Consider the following 16303-nt stretch of genomic DNA (forward strand, 5'->3'; position numbering starts at 1 on the left):
TTACAAAATATGACAACAGATATTACTTGAGACATTGCTTTATTGTTTACACTAAACTTGAAAAATGAAAAAAGACTTTGCTACTATGTGGGTGTAGTATAAGAGTTATTTTTTCTCCTGAATTCTTGGCTCACGTGGACTTTTTAGGAAAATCTTTTAAATTCGATTTAAAGCACGGGGGCGGTTTCATGTGTCTTTCTTTTGTTGTAAAGTTTTTGAATTACTAGACCAGATTACACTGTAACCTACTTTCAGGTGCCTGGGCTCTTTTCCTGTCTGTTAACCCTTACAAACAGATTATTTTGGTGGTTTTATCTACTGATTTTGAATTTTTCCATGCTTTATTTTTGTACCTTTAGGTGTCTTTGGCTTGCTGCTGCTGCAGACTCTGCACCATTGCAATTCTTCTGACGACCTAAAGGACAATTTTAACGATTGCTTTAATGATTCACACTACCAAGAAGTGATGGACATATTAGACCATGGCCTCCCAAAGATCAGCAAACCATTTAGTGTGGCTATTGTTGGAGCTGGCATGGCTGGTCTCACTGCAGCAAAATTGCTGCAAGAAGCTGGATATGAGGTACCTGTGACACAACCTGTTTTTGTATTTGCTGTCCTTGTGACAAATGCTGGCATTTACTGGTACACCAGAGAAATCAGGTCGTGATTCTTTTTTTAATACATTTTTATTGATTTGTTTTTTATTTGTAAAATCAGGTAACTGTACTGGAGGCAAGTGGGCGAGTCGGAGGACGGGTGTTGACACATAGGAATAAAGAAGAGGGTTGGTATGTGGATTATGGGGCCATGAGGATTCCAGAATTCAGATGTGATTAAAAACCCAAACATCCTGAATTATAATCTACCACCTAATGAGAGGAATAAATCACCCAGTGATTTGTATGAAGAAGCATTACAAAAGGTAAATGAGAAATCTGCTGGCAATTTACATCCCCAAACTTTTCAATAAATTACTTTGATTGTTTACAAAAACACACTTATACTAATTCATTATTTTGTGTAAATTATTTCACATGTTTGTTGTGCATGGGTTAGTTAGAAAAAACACATACTTTGATCCAAATTCTGCTTTTTCTAGTTGAAAAATGAAGTAAAAATAAATGGGTGTAAAGCAACGATAGTGAAATTTGATCGTTACTCTGTCAGGGTAAGTATTTTACTTTATTTAATGTTGCTAGATATTATTTTGTATTAACTCACGGGTGAGGGCATGTTTGTGTAAACAGGAATATCTGCAAGAGGAAACCCATTTGAGTTCAGAGGCCATTAGGATGATGGGGGACTTGCTGAATGAAAACAGCATCATGTCCAAGTCTGTGCTTGAGATGATTTACCTCGAGAATGGTATCAATGACAGTGTGAAGTAAGTTTCAATTAAATTCAGTTTTTTGATAAAACACCAATAATCTACACATGTAATTTCAAGACATTTTACATAGATAATTCAATAAAATCATACAGAAAAATTGTGTTAAGGAAACCTAGTTGATATCATTGAGTCTTTTCTTTGCAGAATTTACTCTTCCTGGATGAGCCTGCAAAGACAATAGATATACAGTAGAGTTGTTGATTCTGCAGCAGTCCCACACACTTAGCATGCAGAATTAGGTTAAGTGTGAGAGGACGTTTGTCAAGAATAACGCACAACAGGAACATAGACACACTTATCCATAAAAACTTTTTATGTTGGAAAAGGTAACAGGAAACTAGCTTGCTAAGTGGGTCCCTGTAGAAGAAACACAGTTAAAGGAATAGTACACCCAAAACATGATTAGCCTTCATTTTCTACTCACCCCCATGCTGAACAACACTCTGGAGTACTTTTTTGATATCTCAAATGCATCTGGAGATCTGGGAGGCTTCTTGCTGTCTGCTGACATTCAAATAATGGAGGTCTATGGCGCCCGAGGCAGAAAGGTCCATAAAAGCCCACAAAAAACGTGTCAATATTCCTCCATACTTCTCGTCCAATGTATTCCAAGTGTCCTGAGTGGGTAGCGTCCATAATTTACTCGAAACTAAGTCATTTAGAATGTTTTTAGAGCATAAACAGTAGTGTATAGGATTTCCTAAAAGCGCATTCACGAGTCTACGGAAACCGCGGCAGACCAAACCAGATGAAAGTGCGCATTCAGCTCGGCAAAGAACTCATGCTCTTCCTCAACACTGAAGTCCTCAGACATTTTTCTTTCGTTGTTTCTTTCTTTGCACAGGTAAACAGCACATTTCTTCTTCTACGCTTGCATTATCGGCAGAGCAGACGCTGAATGCGCACTTTCATCTGGTTTGGTCTGCCGCGGTTTCCGTAGACTCGTGAACGCGCTTTTAGGAAATCCTTTACACTACTGTTTATGCTCTAAAAACATTCTAAATGACTTAGTTTCGAGTAAATTATGGACGCTACCCACTCAGGACACTTGGAATACATTGGACGAGCAGTATGGAGGAATATTGACACGTTTTTTGTGGACTTTTATGGACCTTTCTGCCTCGGGCGCCATAGACCTCTATTATTTGAATGTCAGCAGACAGCAAGAAGCCTCCCAGATCTCCAGATGCATTTGAGATATCAAAAAAGTACTCCAGAGTGTTGTTCAGCATGGGGGTAAGTAGAAAATGAAGGCTAATCATGTTTTGGGTGTACTATTCCTTTAAATAGATGCACTTTAAGGTAGTTTTTGTGTAACAAAAAAAAATTAACTAAAAAAAAAGAATGAGAGAGAGCACATGCATTTGGTCACAGGAAAAGCTGAGCCCTTCTTGTATCTATTATCCCATTTACACTACCCTTTTGAAACGGTGCTAAGAGCTGTCCGAGCACGGTAACCGAGATAACTGTTGAATGTAAATGGTACACAACTGAACCGCTCTAAACTAGTACTAGTTCAACAGTAGGGCTCAGCATGGTTCAGTTGAGGCTCGTCATCTCCTTACAGTCAGTCTCTCTAATCGTGAAATTTCAGGCATTCATAAAATTACTAGCTTCTCTACCGTTCCAGACGATTTCCAGTGATGATTCTGCTTAGCAGTGTGATGAACCTCAATGTCTGTCGTTGCTTCCTGCGTCTGTAGGTCCGGATTAGACTATTTATTGTCATATCCACTTCCCAAAAGCCGACTCTAAATTCACCAAAGGCTGCCTTCTTCGCTTGACTCTCCGCAAACAAGAAATATCACAATTATAACCAAACTTCCTAAATGTTATGGGCGCCATGTTTTTTGCTTGATTCCCTCTAGAGAGCAATAGTATTGTAGATCGTCATTAGGAGGGGGGGAACCATGCTAGCGTGATGTGTAAACGGTCGTAAGAGATCTGCCCCATTCTACTTTTAGAAATTCTAGTGAACCTGCAGACTGAGAGTGAAGAGGCCTGTTAGAAACAAAAGAAATAATCAGATCTCTGATATAACACCAGGGCATTGTTATCTTATCTGTAAAAGGAAACATTTAAAGGCACACTATGCAACATTTTTCAGTTAATTAATGTGTTCCATATCGTTTTGGATGATTAAATGAGTCATTTCAGGTTGAACAAAGGTATTCTCGGCCGCCCTGGTGGTCTGTGGGGGAAATACTGCACTTGCAATTGCAGGAGCACCGACCCGCACCCACAGGCTCAGAAGTCTCGCGAGAGTCAGTCTTGCTTTATGGCGAGAACTGCTACACGCCCCAGTTAAAAGCATTCTCGTTGCTAGCACAGTGGCGATCTTTGTGCAGTTATGCTACGTTCACGCAGCAAAAGCAGCAAAATCGCGTCTGCTGCTTCATTTTTGCTGCTTGTACCAGTTAGTTCTGACCCGCGGCTGAAGCAGCTTTGCTGATCTGGCTGCGCGGTGCAAAAGTGGGTCTGACGCGCGTTGGGCGGAGCTACTCTATCCTTTCTCTGCCTTGCAGCTATATTTGCTGTGATCAGTGGGAATAAAGTAGTTTTAATATGTGTTTAAGTGAGAAAATACACCTGAAAACGTAATCAGTGCAGTCAGTTCATTCAGATTATCATCCTGCCTTCAATATTTTTTTTGTCGGAGCCGCTCAGACCCCCACATACCAGCGGTGCGCCGACAGTAGGAATACCTTCATCAGCAGCCTCTGGCCAGGTCGCCTCCTCGCGGTTCACCGCAGCAGCTGGTAGGTGTTTTTCATCTAAATAATCCAAACTGCATATTCTGCCGGCAGATTTCTGCATTTTAAGTTAATTTAGGCGTCAATAAACTGTTTAAGAGGAGTGATCATCAGCGCTGTGTCTCTCTCCCTGCGTCAGATGATTAAACGCGCCTGACGCGCTGCTTCAGCTGCTCAGACGCGCTGCGCCTGCTGCTCAAAACGCGCCGCGGGACCTTTTGCTGCGCCTTGACGCGCGTCAACCATTGACTTTGCATGTAAACTTGCTGCTTCTGTCGCGCCAGCTGCGTTCGCCTGTCTGCTAAGCTGGCTTGACGGAGAAACCAGGAGAACAGCTGTGCATATTTACGACAGTGCACTTTTACTTTCGCCCTCTGGGGGGAGCCTCGCTGGAAAATCAAACACCGGTTGCATAGTGTACCTTTAAATTCTATTTTGGATTTTAGAGGAATCAAATAAGGGATAGCTAAAAGATAGGAAAGATCAAACACTAAAGCTCACTGTGGAAAAAGTATACATTAATGTACCAGAAGCCTTAATCCTTTAAACAATCTGCCATTTGAGAGTGTATAATTTATTTTCTCTGTTTCAACCAATTGAGGGCTTTATGGTTATGATTATAGAATGAAAACACTAACAAATATGTTTTAATAAAATATATTGCCAAAGTAATTTGTCACTCCATGTTATCATTGATTCAGTTATTCCAGTAACTTCCATCAATAAAAGTGCTTAAAATCCTGCATTTAGTTGCAGACTGCCTCTCCAAACAGTTGAAAACTGTGGGTCAATTTCAAGAGTTTAGTATTTGCCAGTACTGTACCAGGATGAGATGGTAGCAGTGCAATAAGTTCAGTCATGACATTTCCTCAGGGCTAAAAATTGCAAATAAGCTATTAGTGGTATTATACCAGAATTCAATTGTTTAGATTAACTGTATGCATTAAAAAAATACAATGTTCATCAATTATACAATTGTATAATATCAAATCAAAATCAGTAATCTTTTTTTTTTATTATCTCCAGCTACAGTGAGGTAACTGGCGGGACAGATTTGATCCCCAATGGTCTTTACCGAACCCTCAAAAAGGACACAGTCATTCTGAACGCTCCAGTGAAGAAGATCAGCCAAAAAAATAACAAAGTAACAGTTTGGTACCAGGATAAGAAAACACAAAGTCTGTCTAACTTAATAGCTGATGCTGCTTTGGTGACAACCACTGCCAAAGCAGCTCTCTTTATTGATTTTGATCCACCACTGAGTCCTCCAAGATGGAGGCTCTCAGGTTGGTCCGTTATGCAAGCTCCACTAAAGTGATCCTGACCTTCAGTGAAAAGTTCTGGGAGAAAGAAGGCATCCATGGGGGAAAGAGCATTACTGATCGACCCTCTAGATTCATTTACTACCCGAGTCACAGCTTCCCTGGAAACGACAAGATTGGTGTCCTGCTGGCTTCCTACACCTGGGCTGAAGACTCTATCCTCCTCACGAGTTTGAGCGACGATAATCTGAAAGAGATAGCTCTGAAAGACCTGGAACTGATCCACGGTGACCAAGTCAGGTCTCCTTGCACCGGAGTTTATGTGAAGAAATGGACTCTGGACCCTCACAGCCATGATGCTTTCTCTTTCTTCACACCGTATCAACTCTCAGATTACGCCAAAGTTATTTTCAAGAATCAGGGCAGGATTTACTTTGCTGGTGAACACACAGACCTCCCTCATGCTTGGATGGAGTCATCTGTTAAATCTGCAATCAAAGTAGCTAGAAATATAACTGATGCTCTCAAGGCTTCGGATGCTGACATGACCAGAGATGAGCTGTAGGGTCTAGAATCCTATGTCAGTTATCCATTTTTTTTTTTTTTTTACTGTTTTCTGTCTTGATCTTTACCATCACCATCTTAGTCCATTCTATGTGGGATGTTTGTAGTTTCCAAAAAGCGAAAACCTTTCAGGCTCTCACCTTACCCCTTTTTGAAACTCTGTCAGTCTCCTCAGATGGAAAAATACAACTGTATGGTAAATTTTAGATAAGAAAATCTTACCTATTATCTATTCCAGAAAATGGGTGCCTTACCTAGTTCATTACTATATTATGAGAAGGTGGAACAGCACCACTCTCAGTACTGAACTGTATACTTCATAAACGGCTCATTTTACTGATTTTTGGCTGAAGTGTGTACCTTTGAATGTTGCTTTGCCTCTGAATAAACTCATAAAGACAAGATCTGCTCTTTCTCTTTTGTAAAACAGCCTCTAACTCTTTGCTAATTAGAAATTGAAATAACAACCATGTTAGAAGTAAAGGCATTACATAAAACCAGTATTAGTAACAGAGTTTTTTCTTTAGTAATACAATAACCTGACTAATTACTTTACTGTTATGTAACTTGCAATCTCACACAATGCTTTACTTCAATAGATTAAACATAGCAAGCTTTCATAACCACACTCTCTTTGCTGCAGGGAGAGAAAGCAGGAGATTAGTCAGAGGCATAGATGATTGGCTAAGGAGACATAATGTGGGCGGGTGTTCAAGCATGCAGTAGTTACTCACACAGAGAGGAGACACATGAGGAATAGTGCAGGTTGTTCCTTTGGTTTGTTTGGCACGTCCAGGAACAAAGACTTTACCCACATCAGTTAAAAGTAGTTCTAAGATACAGTAATGCGCACCTGCATCATCTCACCATCAACAAGAATGCTGACTTAATACTGGTGGCTTCAGTTTATCAACCTGGTATTGCTCTTTAGTTCTCATTGTTATTCTGAGTTCACTTGAAAGTCTTCCTGTTTTTGTAGCTAGTAAATATAGCTACGTACTTTTTTAAGTAAAGTGTCCAACAGCTGTTAAGAAACGGGTGGAATTGATATTCTAAAGTAATAAAACTGATTCTGTTTGCAGTTGGTGGTCCAGCCTGCTCCAAGCACTGCCCAGATAGCAAAAAAAAAATTTATTCAAAGTTGCATTAGGACAAGAGGAGTTCATTTTGGTTTACAGTCAACAGCTGATGGTACCTGAACCATCAAACTTACATGAACATCTTACATTGAAGATGTTCATGAATAAATGGTTGAATTCTACAGTTTGAAATTCCAACGCCTAATCAGTGCTGAATTAACATATGTCAACACATATACACATATATAACAGATTTTAATGCGTAGACAACCCCAACCCTTATCTTCACCTGTGTGTCCAAGATATGCAGAAGAAGGTCAGAAGATCAAACTACAAAATCAATCATTAACTATGGTGGCAAGTACACAGACACACTTTTATGATTGACATGGCAATCATAAACGTAGGTTCTTAGTTCAGGTAACACAGAATACATACACATTCAGATTAAATAATACTACTTATATTTAAGCGATAGTATCTAGGTGTTACTTTATGGTATATCTTGTACCATGTCCGTTGGTTGTGCTGTTCTTTTTACATGTCTTTGCAGGTGATGAAGCAGACTGAAAATATTTTATCGTTATCTCCCTTTTATCTCCTCTTTCTTTAATCTTTTCCCCTTTTATTTCTGTTTTTTTTCCTTTCCTGTTCTACCTACATTGCAGTGTCCATATAATCTGTAAACCTCCCTGCATAATTATAATAAAGCAATTTATATGCATAAATCAAGCAGAACACTATGGCGATAGCAGTACTGCTCCACTTGTGAAAGTAAAATCTGTTGGGCTCTTTTTGGCATCGAGACAATTATTTTTATTGCCACATTGCCAGACAGGACATTGTAAAAAAAAAGAAAAAAAAAAAGTTACAACAATAGCATACAAAAAGAAAGATGTCTGCAAAGCTCAGTTGTAAATGTTAGGATATGTCATTAATTAAGAAGTGGGCACCTTAGTTAATATGCTTTTTGTTTAGGGGTGGAATTATTATTCTCTTGAATGATCTATTTCAATTTAATTTATCTAAATCTCCTGCCGTATGTTTATTGGGTATGTAACCTGGGAACATCAGTCTATCTGGAAGACCAAGGCTTTGGATACGTTTAGCAAACCTTAACTGGATGTAGGATAATACTGAGGCATTGGAAATCAGCTGACATCTGCTGTTTTAAGGAATGGACAGAGCTGATGTCTGAAATGGCTTTATGTGAGTGGGTAACCTTTAGTAGTAGAGGGAGAGAAGATCTATTCAATCAGGTTTGGGGGGAATGTTTGCATGATATAGAAGACATGACGGGATAAATGTGATACTCCTGTACCAATTTGATTTGCTCAGAGGTCAAGGTTTGATGCATGGTATAACATAGGCACTTTGTTTGCCTTTGGTTTGGTTTTGATTTTTGTATGTTTTGTTCTTGTTGTTCGTTTCCTTTTTATTTTGTTTTGTGTGTTGTTGATTCCTTGATATACTCAAAAGGGAAGGAAAGCTGATATATATCTATAATCTTGATTTGATTGATTTGTATGTTTTTCTATCTGCCAAAGAAGACTAATTAAAAAAAAAAAAAAAAAGGACGTCTTCCAGGCTGAGCACCATAAATTCCCGGTTCAGGACTACAACTCCCATATCAGAGATAATCAAGATTCCGGATGGGCTTTTAACACACTTCACCCCTCTGATGTGACATCCTGAACCTTCACCGCAGCGTCTTTAAATTCAGAGAGAAAATAATTTTTCTCCCTCTTCCCAAAGACCCCAGTGTGGAAGCAACAGAGAGACCTAAACTTCCAGCAAGACATGACATTACACATAATGCAATCTCAGGAACCGTAGTTAATTTTTGCTGGCAAAAGGACTACATCCCTTTTGACAGAGCTCTGTGATGAAAATCCATCGCAGCATTAAATAATAAAGATCACATCACAAACTAAGGATCTTTATTATTTAATGGGTATCTTGCCTGGACCAATAGATTTAATAATTATATGCAATTTGGTTTATTAAAGGAGTTAGACTTAGACAGATTTATTTATTTTTGTCATTTTGTATAGACGAGTGTCTACAAAAGGAAATTTCGTTTAAAAAAGCTTTATGCAATTTCATCAAGTGCAGCCTTGTAAAACAGTAATTAAAACATAAATGTCATAATAGCGATCTAACCCACATGCAGAGAACCACTCAGAGACCAAGAGAAAAAGTTTAACAGGTTTATTGAATGTAGATGAAATACAGAAGTAAGAGCTGGAACTCAGTGGACTGGTGAACCGGAATCGGAAAGTCTGAAGGAGAAGTCACAGTGATCAGTTCAGGGGCCGTATGAAAATTGACTGAGGCTTGAATATAGCTGGAGAGAAACTCATGTTTGAGGGGGCTCTTGTTAATCCTTGAATCCAGTTTGTGGGGGATTAATCCAGAGGAGAGGGAACTCGTTGGAGAGTGGACAGGTAGACATACGTTGCACCCAGAGTCACTTGGTTTTCCGATGAGGACTTGAATGGATCATGTGGAGGTTTACCCCTGCTCAGTATGTACTTACTAATCCTTCCAGAGGGAGAAGGTCCAGGTTATCCAGTTACATAGGAAAGGCTTCCTGCCGAAAAGCAAAGACAAAAACAAGATTAGACTCAGAGAAACAAAGCTTGGGTTAGACTCTGCTAATCACAGCTTGGCTAGAGTACCCAAAACTGGCAAACACTCTGGCGTCAAGGTAGTGACAGCCCGCTGCTTAAATACTCCTCTGGCAATGATCCAACGAGCCGCAGGTGTGCAGGGAGGCCCAACGAGGAACAGGGCAACACTTGATGGTGGAGAGGGAAAACACAAAAACAACCCACACAAACTGGATTCCTAACAATAAAAAAAGAAAAAAAATGTAATATAAACAAATGACTGTGTATTTACAGTTCTAAACATTTATTTTTTTAATAAATAAACTAACCGATTTTACACAAAGTTCCTGAAACAATTTGCAGAAGTTTATAATATGAGTTCAAATGGTGAGTTTTTGAGATTTCAACCCCTGTCCCTGTCTCCGTAGTTGTTTTTTCTGTCACCTTCTTGTGTGTGTTTTTTCTCTTCCTGGCCCCTGTGCAGTTCAAACTCACTTTGTTATATGCTTCGCCACTCAAGTGCGTGTGTGCATCCGCCATCTTGTGAGAGGCAGTTTGTTAAATGAAGTATTTATGGTCTGGCTTTGGTATGGTCCGACATCCTGTGGTTCCTAGCCTGTGATTACTGTCATAGATCCCTTCTAATGTACCAGAGTTAACTGATTGTAGAAGCGTGTTTCTGGCCTGTTGCCAAAAACTGATTATTGCTTATTTTTATACTTTCTCCTATGAATCATTTGAAAATTAATCTTCATCTTTTAAAATATTTCTCTGTCTGTACTAATTGAAAATGTAAACAAAAATATAAACAGCTTTAAACATTCAAATTAAAAAAGAAAACGTACTGATGTATTATCCATTAAGCACTTTTGTAGCATCAACCCAAAAATCTTAATTCAGTGGTTAATTTTTACTTCAACAGCTTGCAGAATGCATCTTAAGTGGCTTTATTGGTGAATTTGACAACCCTGTAGTTAGTATCAATGCACTCGGAGGTTGGTGGAAAATTTAAAAAGGTATTTTATCTTCTCAGTAATACTCATTTTAACAAAATAAGGTCATTTTAAACTAAATTAAACTTCTCTCTGGCAAGAAATAGTCCTCCATAATTTTTTGATAGCCAAATATTGATATTATCTGCTTTTATTATACTTTAAATGCCCAGCGATAGATGGCAAAAATGCTGTTCTATCTTCTCCCTTCACTTGTTTTAAATGGTGTTTTAGATCTTAAGGTGCCTGTAACTGTCACATTACAAATACATTGTCAACGGCTACTGTTTATTATATACACTGAAATTGTACAGATTTCTTTATTGCTACATTCCATCATCCTTTTTCTCCAAACTTACAGCCTTTTCGATTGGATTTACAACCTCTCAAGTTAGTGCAAATTTTTAGCACCAGTTTTACTGGTCACAAAGTAGTTAAAGCATTTAGTCTCCTTAAATTGTCTACCTTTTTATGCCTTATCTCTACATTTTGTTGCACACATCCCAACCCAATCAGTCCTTTCAAAAACTGTAAAATAGCTACAAATAATCAAATAAAGAAACAAAAGGGACAAAGACAATCAAATTATAAATAATTTATTTGAATATGCCTGAAAGTAGTGTTTTAATTCTAATCTTAACAAAACCTTGACAGGATTTTCTGCCATTAAATCAAAAAAAGGGTGAGTAATAAAAACTACAACCTAATATATTAGATAAGAATAAATACAACTGACATCAATATTTAAGTTAAACAAAAGTAAAAAAAAAAAGAACAAAATTTAACCAACATCTCTCAAGAGCAGACATTTGTTGTCTTAAGTCTTTTCTCAGACAAATCTTAAATAAAACTATTCTTTATATGAAACATAGCAACTTAATTTAAGCAGCACAGACTCTTTTTACTGACATGCTTCATAGATACAGTAAATATTCATATTTCACTTTGAGTGGCTTTTGTGTCAAATGCCAAAGGACAGCCACAGAGGACGCATTCAACAAAAAGTGCAACAATTAAGTCATCAATGAGAATAAAATAAGATTCCCGCTATTATCAGGCTTTCAGAAAACTATTTAAAAAAATGTTTTGCATAATCAACAGTTAGAATTTCATTTATTTTACACTTTTTGATCTAAGATTTATAGATGCATTGACTAAAATTGAAATGAATGCATTAATAAAATTTAAATATCAACTCAGTTAACACATGAATTGCACGTCCTACACTCATTTTAATATTTTTTCCCAAGCTCCATGACTGAAGTTTTTCTTTGCTTCGTACTGCTAGAATATGCCATGTGCATTTCAGTATACAGAAGATAGGGTGTAATAATTATGGTTTTGTGCATTACTGTATCAGTTATACATACCTTTAATGCATAGACAACCACATTATGTGGTATTTTGTTGAAGTGGGTGATTGATTGTGTCACAGGCACATCTAGATCCATTTAACCCCTCCAGTCTCATGAATGCTCTACAATAAAGGTTTTTTAAACAAGGCTAAATGAGTCGTGTGTTAAATATTTTTTATGCCTTTTTACATAAACTGTATTAAAAAGATGTTTACCTTGAAATGTTTTTGCAGTGATCTGCTTTCACTTTGCTCTCACCCAGGGGATCCAAGAAACTACTCCTCTTCTCACCTGGTACCACATACTGTATATTTTATGAGAAAATAAACATTTAAATTCATATTAAAAACATATTATATAGCCTAGTACAGTAATTTGAATTGGTATTGACAGATAATGTGTTCAAATGTGTACCTCTAGCGTCAAGTGACAGCATTGGTTGACTATCCCTAGGACATACTTATATAAGCTCGGGTCAATCTGAAAGTCAGTGAAAAAAAAACATATCATATTTAAAACTTTTTAATGAAAAGCTACCACAAATTTAAGGGAGACAAATAACCTTATTACCTTAATGTTTGGTTTCTTATGTTGCCATATGTTTGTTTTTTAAAACAAATCAATGGCAAAGGCCTTTTCTGTATTTTCCTCATTAAATCATTTCTAGGGGCGGGTAAGCATTGATTACCTGTGAAATGTAATTTAAAATAGTGTAAAATTATGTTCTCATATCCTTCCTGTCATATATGGGAGCAGGGTTGGAAGGAGGAGTAGAAGGAAACACAGGGGAATATAAATAATCTGGCAATGAACAACTGCTACACACAGTTGGTGAAAATTGGTTAGGGAAAATTGGTGCTGCAGGAAATAGGAAGTCAGATGAACAGAATGCACCAGGGAAAAAAAGTCTGCAAAAGAAAACATAAAACAAGACGGGACAAAGCCAAAAGACAAAACTAACCCAAACTCCACAGATCCTGACACTTCCTTTTACATCTTACCTCACTTTTGATTTCTTTTTGAGGTGCTGTGTTGTAAATTCCACCCAAAAAAAATTTGTATGGTCAAATTTTTGCATAGAGAACACCAGAGTTCATTCCTTCCCATGCATCTTTCCCATCTGTAATACAACAAAGCATTGCCTCTTTTACAGCTGATCTTCTTTAATAATAATTGTCCTCACAACAGGCAACAAAGTATCTTACACATTCATTCAAAATGTAATCAGTGATACTTTGAATGAATTTGCTTATCAGTTTTGTTGTTTGTGGCAGGGACCACATCCCAAACAACAGGCATATTTCTGTTGAGTTCTCAGTTTTGTTTTTTAAGGTATTTTTATTTACCTTGTCAATAATAGTACTTTACTATATGTCTATTGTATTATCTATTTTATATCTTGTTGCTATATATCACGTGAGACTCATTTCCTACCTACATGCCGTATTTGTTTCATTATATTATCTCTCATTTGACTGTGGGAAAAATAAGGCCCCCTATATTTTTGGGTGGTAAAAATTTACTTAAGGATAACAAAGATATTCTTTTCTGTTTTACTTCTACTCTGTTTAAAATGTTTTGAATAGATCTATGGAAAAAAATGTTGGGCATGTGGTCGCTGCTAAAGAAAAGCAAGAGTAGGAGCATCAAGACATAATTTATAGTTTTAGTTTAAATTGTTACACCTACTTCTGATAATTTAGAGATTAACAGGGTGGTTTTATTTTAACCAAAGAATTAAGAAATTTGTCCTAAAGCGGTTCTGCATGCAGAGCTGGTTTCTGTGGACACAGGCTGGTCTCTGTGGATGCTGTGGTTGCAGGTTGTACAGTATGGTGGACAGTCGAACTTCAAACATACTAGAGTGCACTGGAGTGCTGGTTCTACTTATTATTGGTGTGATCTCCTTAGAACAGGTCAGAATGAGGCTCAGTATTGTTTGTGGCCTCCATGTTCCCCTATGACCTCTCTAAAAACCTGGGGATGCGCTTCATGAGGTGGAGGATGGTCTTCTGAGGCATCTCCTCCCAGACTTGGACTAAAGCATCCATCCCCTTCTGGACAGTTTGTGATGCAACATGACGTTGGTTGATGGATCGAGAAATGTCTCAAATGGGCTCAGTTGAATTCACGTCTGGGACACGGGTGGGTTAGTCCATAGCTTCAATTTCTTCATTTTGTAGGAACTGCTGACACATGCTAGCAACATGAGGTCTAACATTGTCCTGCATTAGGAAGAACCCATGGCCAACTGTATGGAAGAATTATCCTGCCATAATGCAAGAGCACATAATTTCAATTTGAGAAAAGTATTTCATCTTCTTGCACTCAAACTTATAATGCTTACACTCAAAACATGCGCTCTCTCTCAAATGTTTTCTCTTCTCTCTCAAATCTTTGTTTCTTCTCTCAGATTTAATGCTTCTTGCACAGATATTTTCTCCTCTCGCTTGCCTCCTTCTCTTCGCGCACAAACCGCGCTCTGCTCGAGTCTCAGTTACGCTCGCAAACCCGTAGGCTCTGCTTGCGGATTTTTTTTGCTCTCTCTCAGTTTGGATCGGATCGTCGCCTAGCAACCTTTAAAGCCAATAGAACGACAGCCTCAGAAAGGGTGCGCTTGTCTAACTTTACTGAGTGTGCCTGTGATAAACCTTACCAACTGAGACCCGAGCAGAGCGCGGTTTGTGCGTGAAGAGAAGGAGGCAAGCGAGAGGAGAAAATATCTGTGCAAGAAGCATTAAATCTGAGAGAAGAAACAAAGATTTGAGAGAGAAGAGAAAATATTTCAGAGAGAGCGCATGTTTTGAGTGTGAGCATTATAAGTTTTGAGTGCAAGAAGATGAAATTTGTTTCTCAAATTGAAATTATGTGCTCTTGCATTATGGCATGATAATTCTCCCATACAACTGCACCAGCATATGGTCTCACAAAGGGTTTAAGAAAATATAGATAGATATATTAAAACAATAATAGTAGGTTTTGTCTCACTAGATTCTGCTTCTCCAGACAATATACTGTTCAAGGTCACTTTTTTTTTATTACAGACTGTTATTTACGAACATAGAAAGACTATAAGAAAACCAAATAAAGTCCACATTTTAACCCTATAATGCCAAATGTATCATATTTGATACATACGGTTTCTGAAATGTTTTGCGTCTGACACCTTTTGCATAATTTAATGGTAAAAACTTTGCTCAAAATCCTATTGTACACAATCAGATATACCTGATAACAAAGGGCAGAAGACTACACAAGAAATAATCTTGACTTATCGCATATTAATAAATTATTAATATCAAAAATGTATTTCTGTTTTTTCTTTTTACATATTTTGTTAAAAGGCCAAATAAGGACTTCAAACCAAAAACAAGTTTTTTTCTGTTTTGTTTTATTCTTGGATCGGGCTTTAAAGGGTTAACTGAACTCTGGCATTTTAAACAGAAAGATAAGTCATGGAGAGGGAAATTCTCTGTTTAAATTAAGACATAATGTACCTCTGCAGTTGGTGCATGTTCAGACAAATCTTCTGGAGTAAATATGCATTCCCCATTTACATTACTTGGCAAAAAGGAGACACATTACATAGCTTTTACTAAGGTGTATTTCAATGGAAGTTGTGTAAAATGCTTGAGGCAGAATACAGTTAAAAAGGATTAACATTGGAAAAAACAAAGTAACTACGTATATATATATATAAAAAAAGAAATTATCACATGATTATTATCGCAAAAGAATATAGAAATTGCATAAAATGCATAACCGTATAACCAGGTTATCCTTTTGTTGCGGTCTGTATCTTGCAGAAACACAATCAGATGTGTTTTAATATCTTGGCCACTCAGTGCTGTCTTATCCAGCCGTTATGTCTATCATAAAACAGCCGAACCGTTGCATTGGAGCAGAGTAAAAACTAAAACATAGAGTTTTGTTGTTTAGATTACTTTAAAAAGTATATTTTCTTTAAACAATTAGGCAAAGGAAAATGAACAGCAGAGAACAATAAAGAGAAGCCTACAGAAACACAGCACAAGCAGTCGTGTAAATAAATACACTCTGACCTTATAGCAGTTTACTGGAATTAAACTGACAATCCAGGTTGTGAGGTGGAATCATCCCATATTTATCAAATACATTTTGCTAGAAATGTTTTAGATATGTTGTTTAAACAAATCTAATAAAGAATTAATACAGTTCTGGTCATAACATGGGATCCAGATCAGGGTATAGGTGCATTAAGCGCCCTAACTCTTTTAAACTTAACAGAATTTTTCACCACCTATAAAGTGTTTA

The 16303-nt window shown here is 37.5% G+C and overlaps 1 pseudogene; it reads left to right on the forward strand.

The window, feature by feature from the left end:
* The first annotated feature begins 361 nt into the window (after positions 1-361).
* Positions 362-6010, forward strand: LOC119777193 (annotated as a pseudogene).
* Positions 6011-16303: the final 10293 nt, after the last annotated feature.

This window comes from Cyprinodon tularosa, unplaced genomic scaffold, assembly GCF_016077235.1.
Source record: "Cyprinodon tularosa strain WSP-4 unplaced genomic scaffold, ASM1607723v1 ctg989, whole genome shotgun sequence".
Taxonomy (NCBI): Eukaryota; Metazoa; Chordata; class Actinopteri; order Cyprinodontiformes; family Cyprinodontidae; genus Cyprinodon; species Cyprinodon tularosa.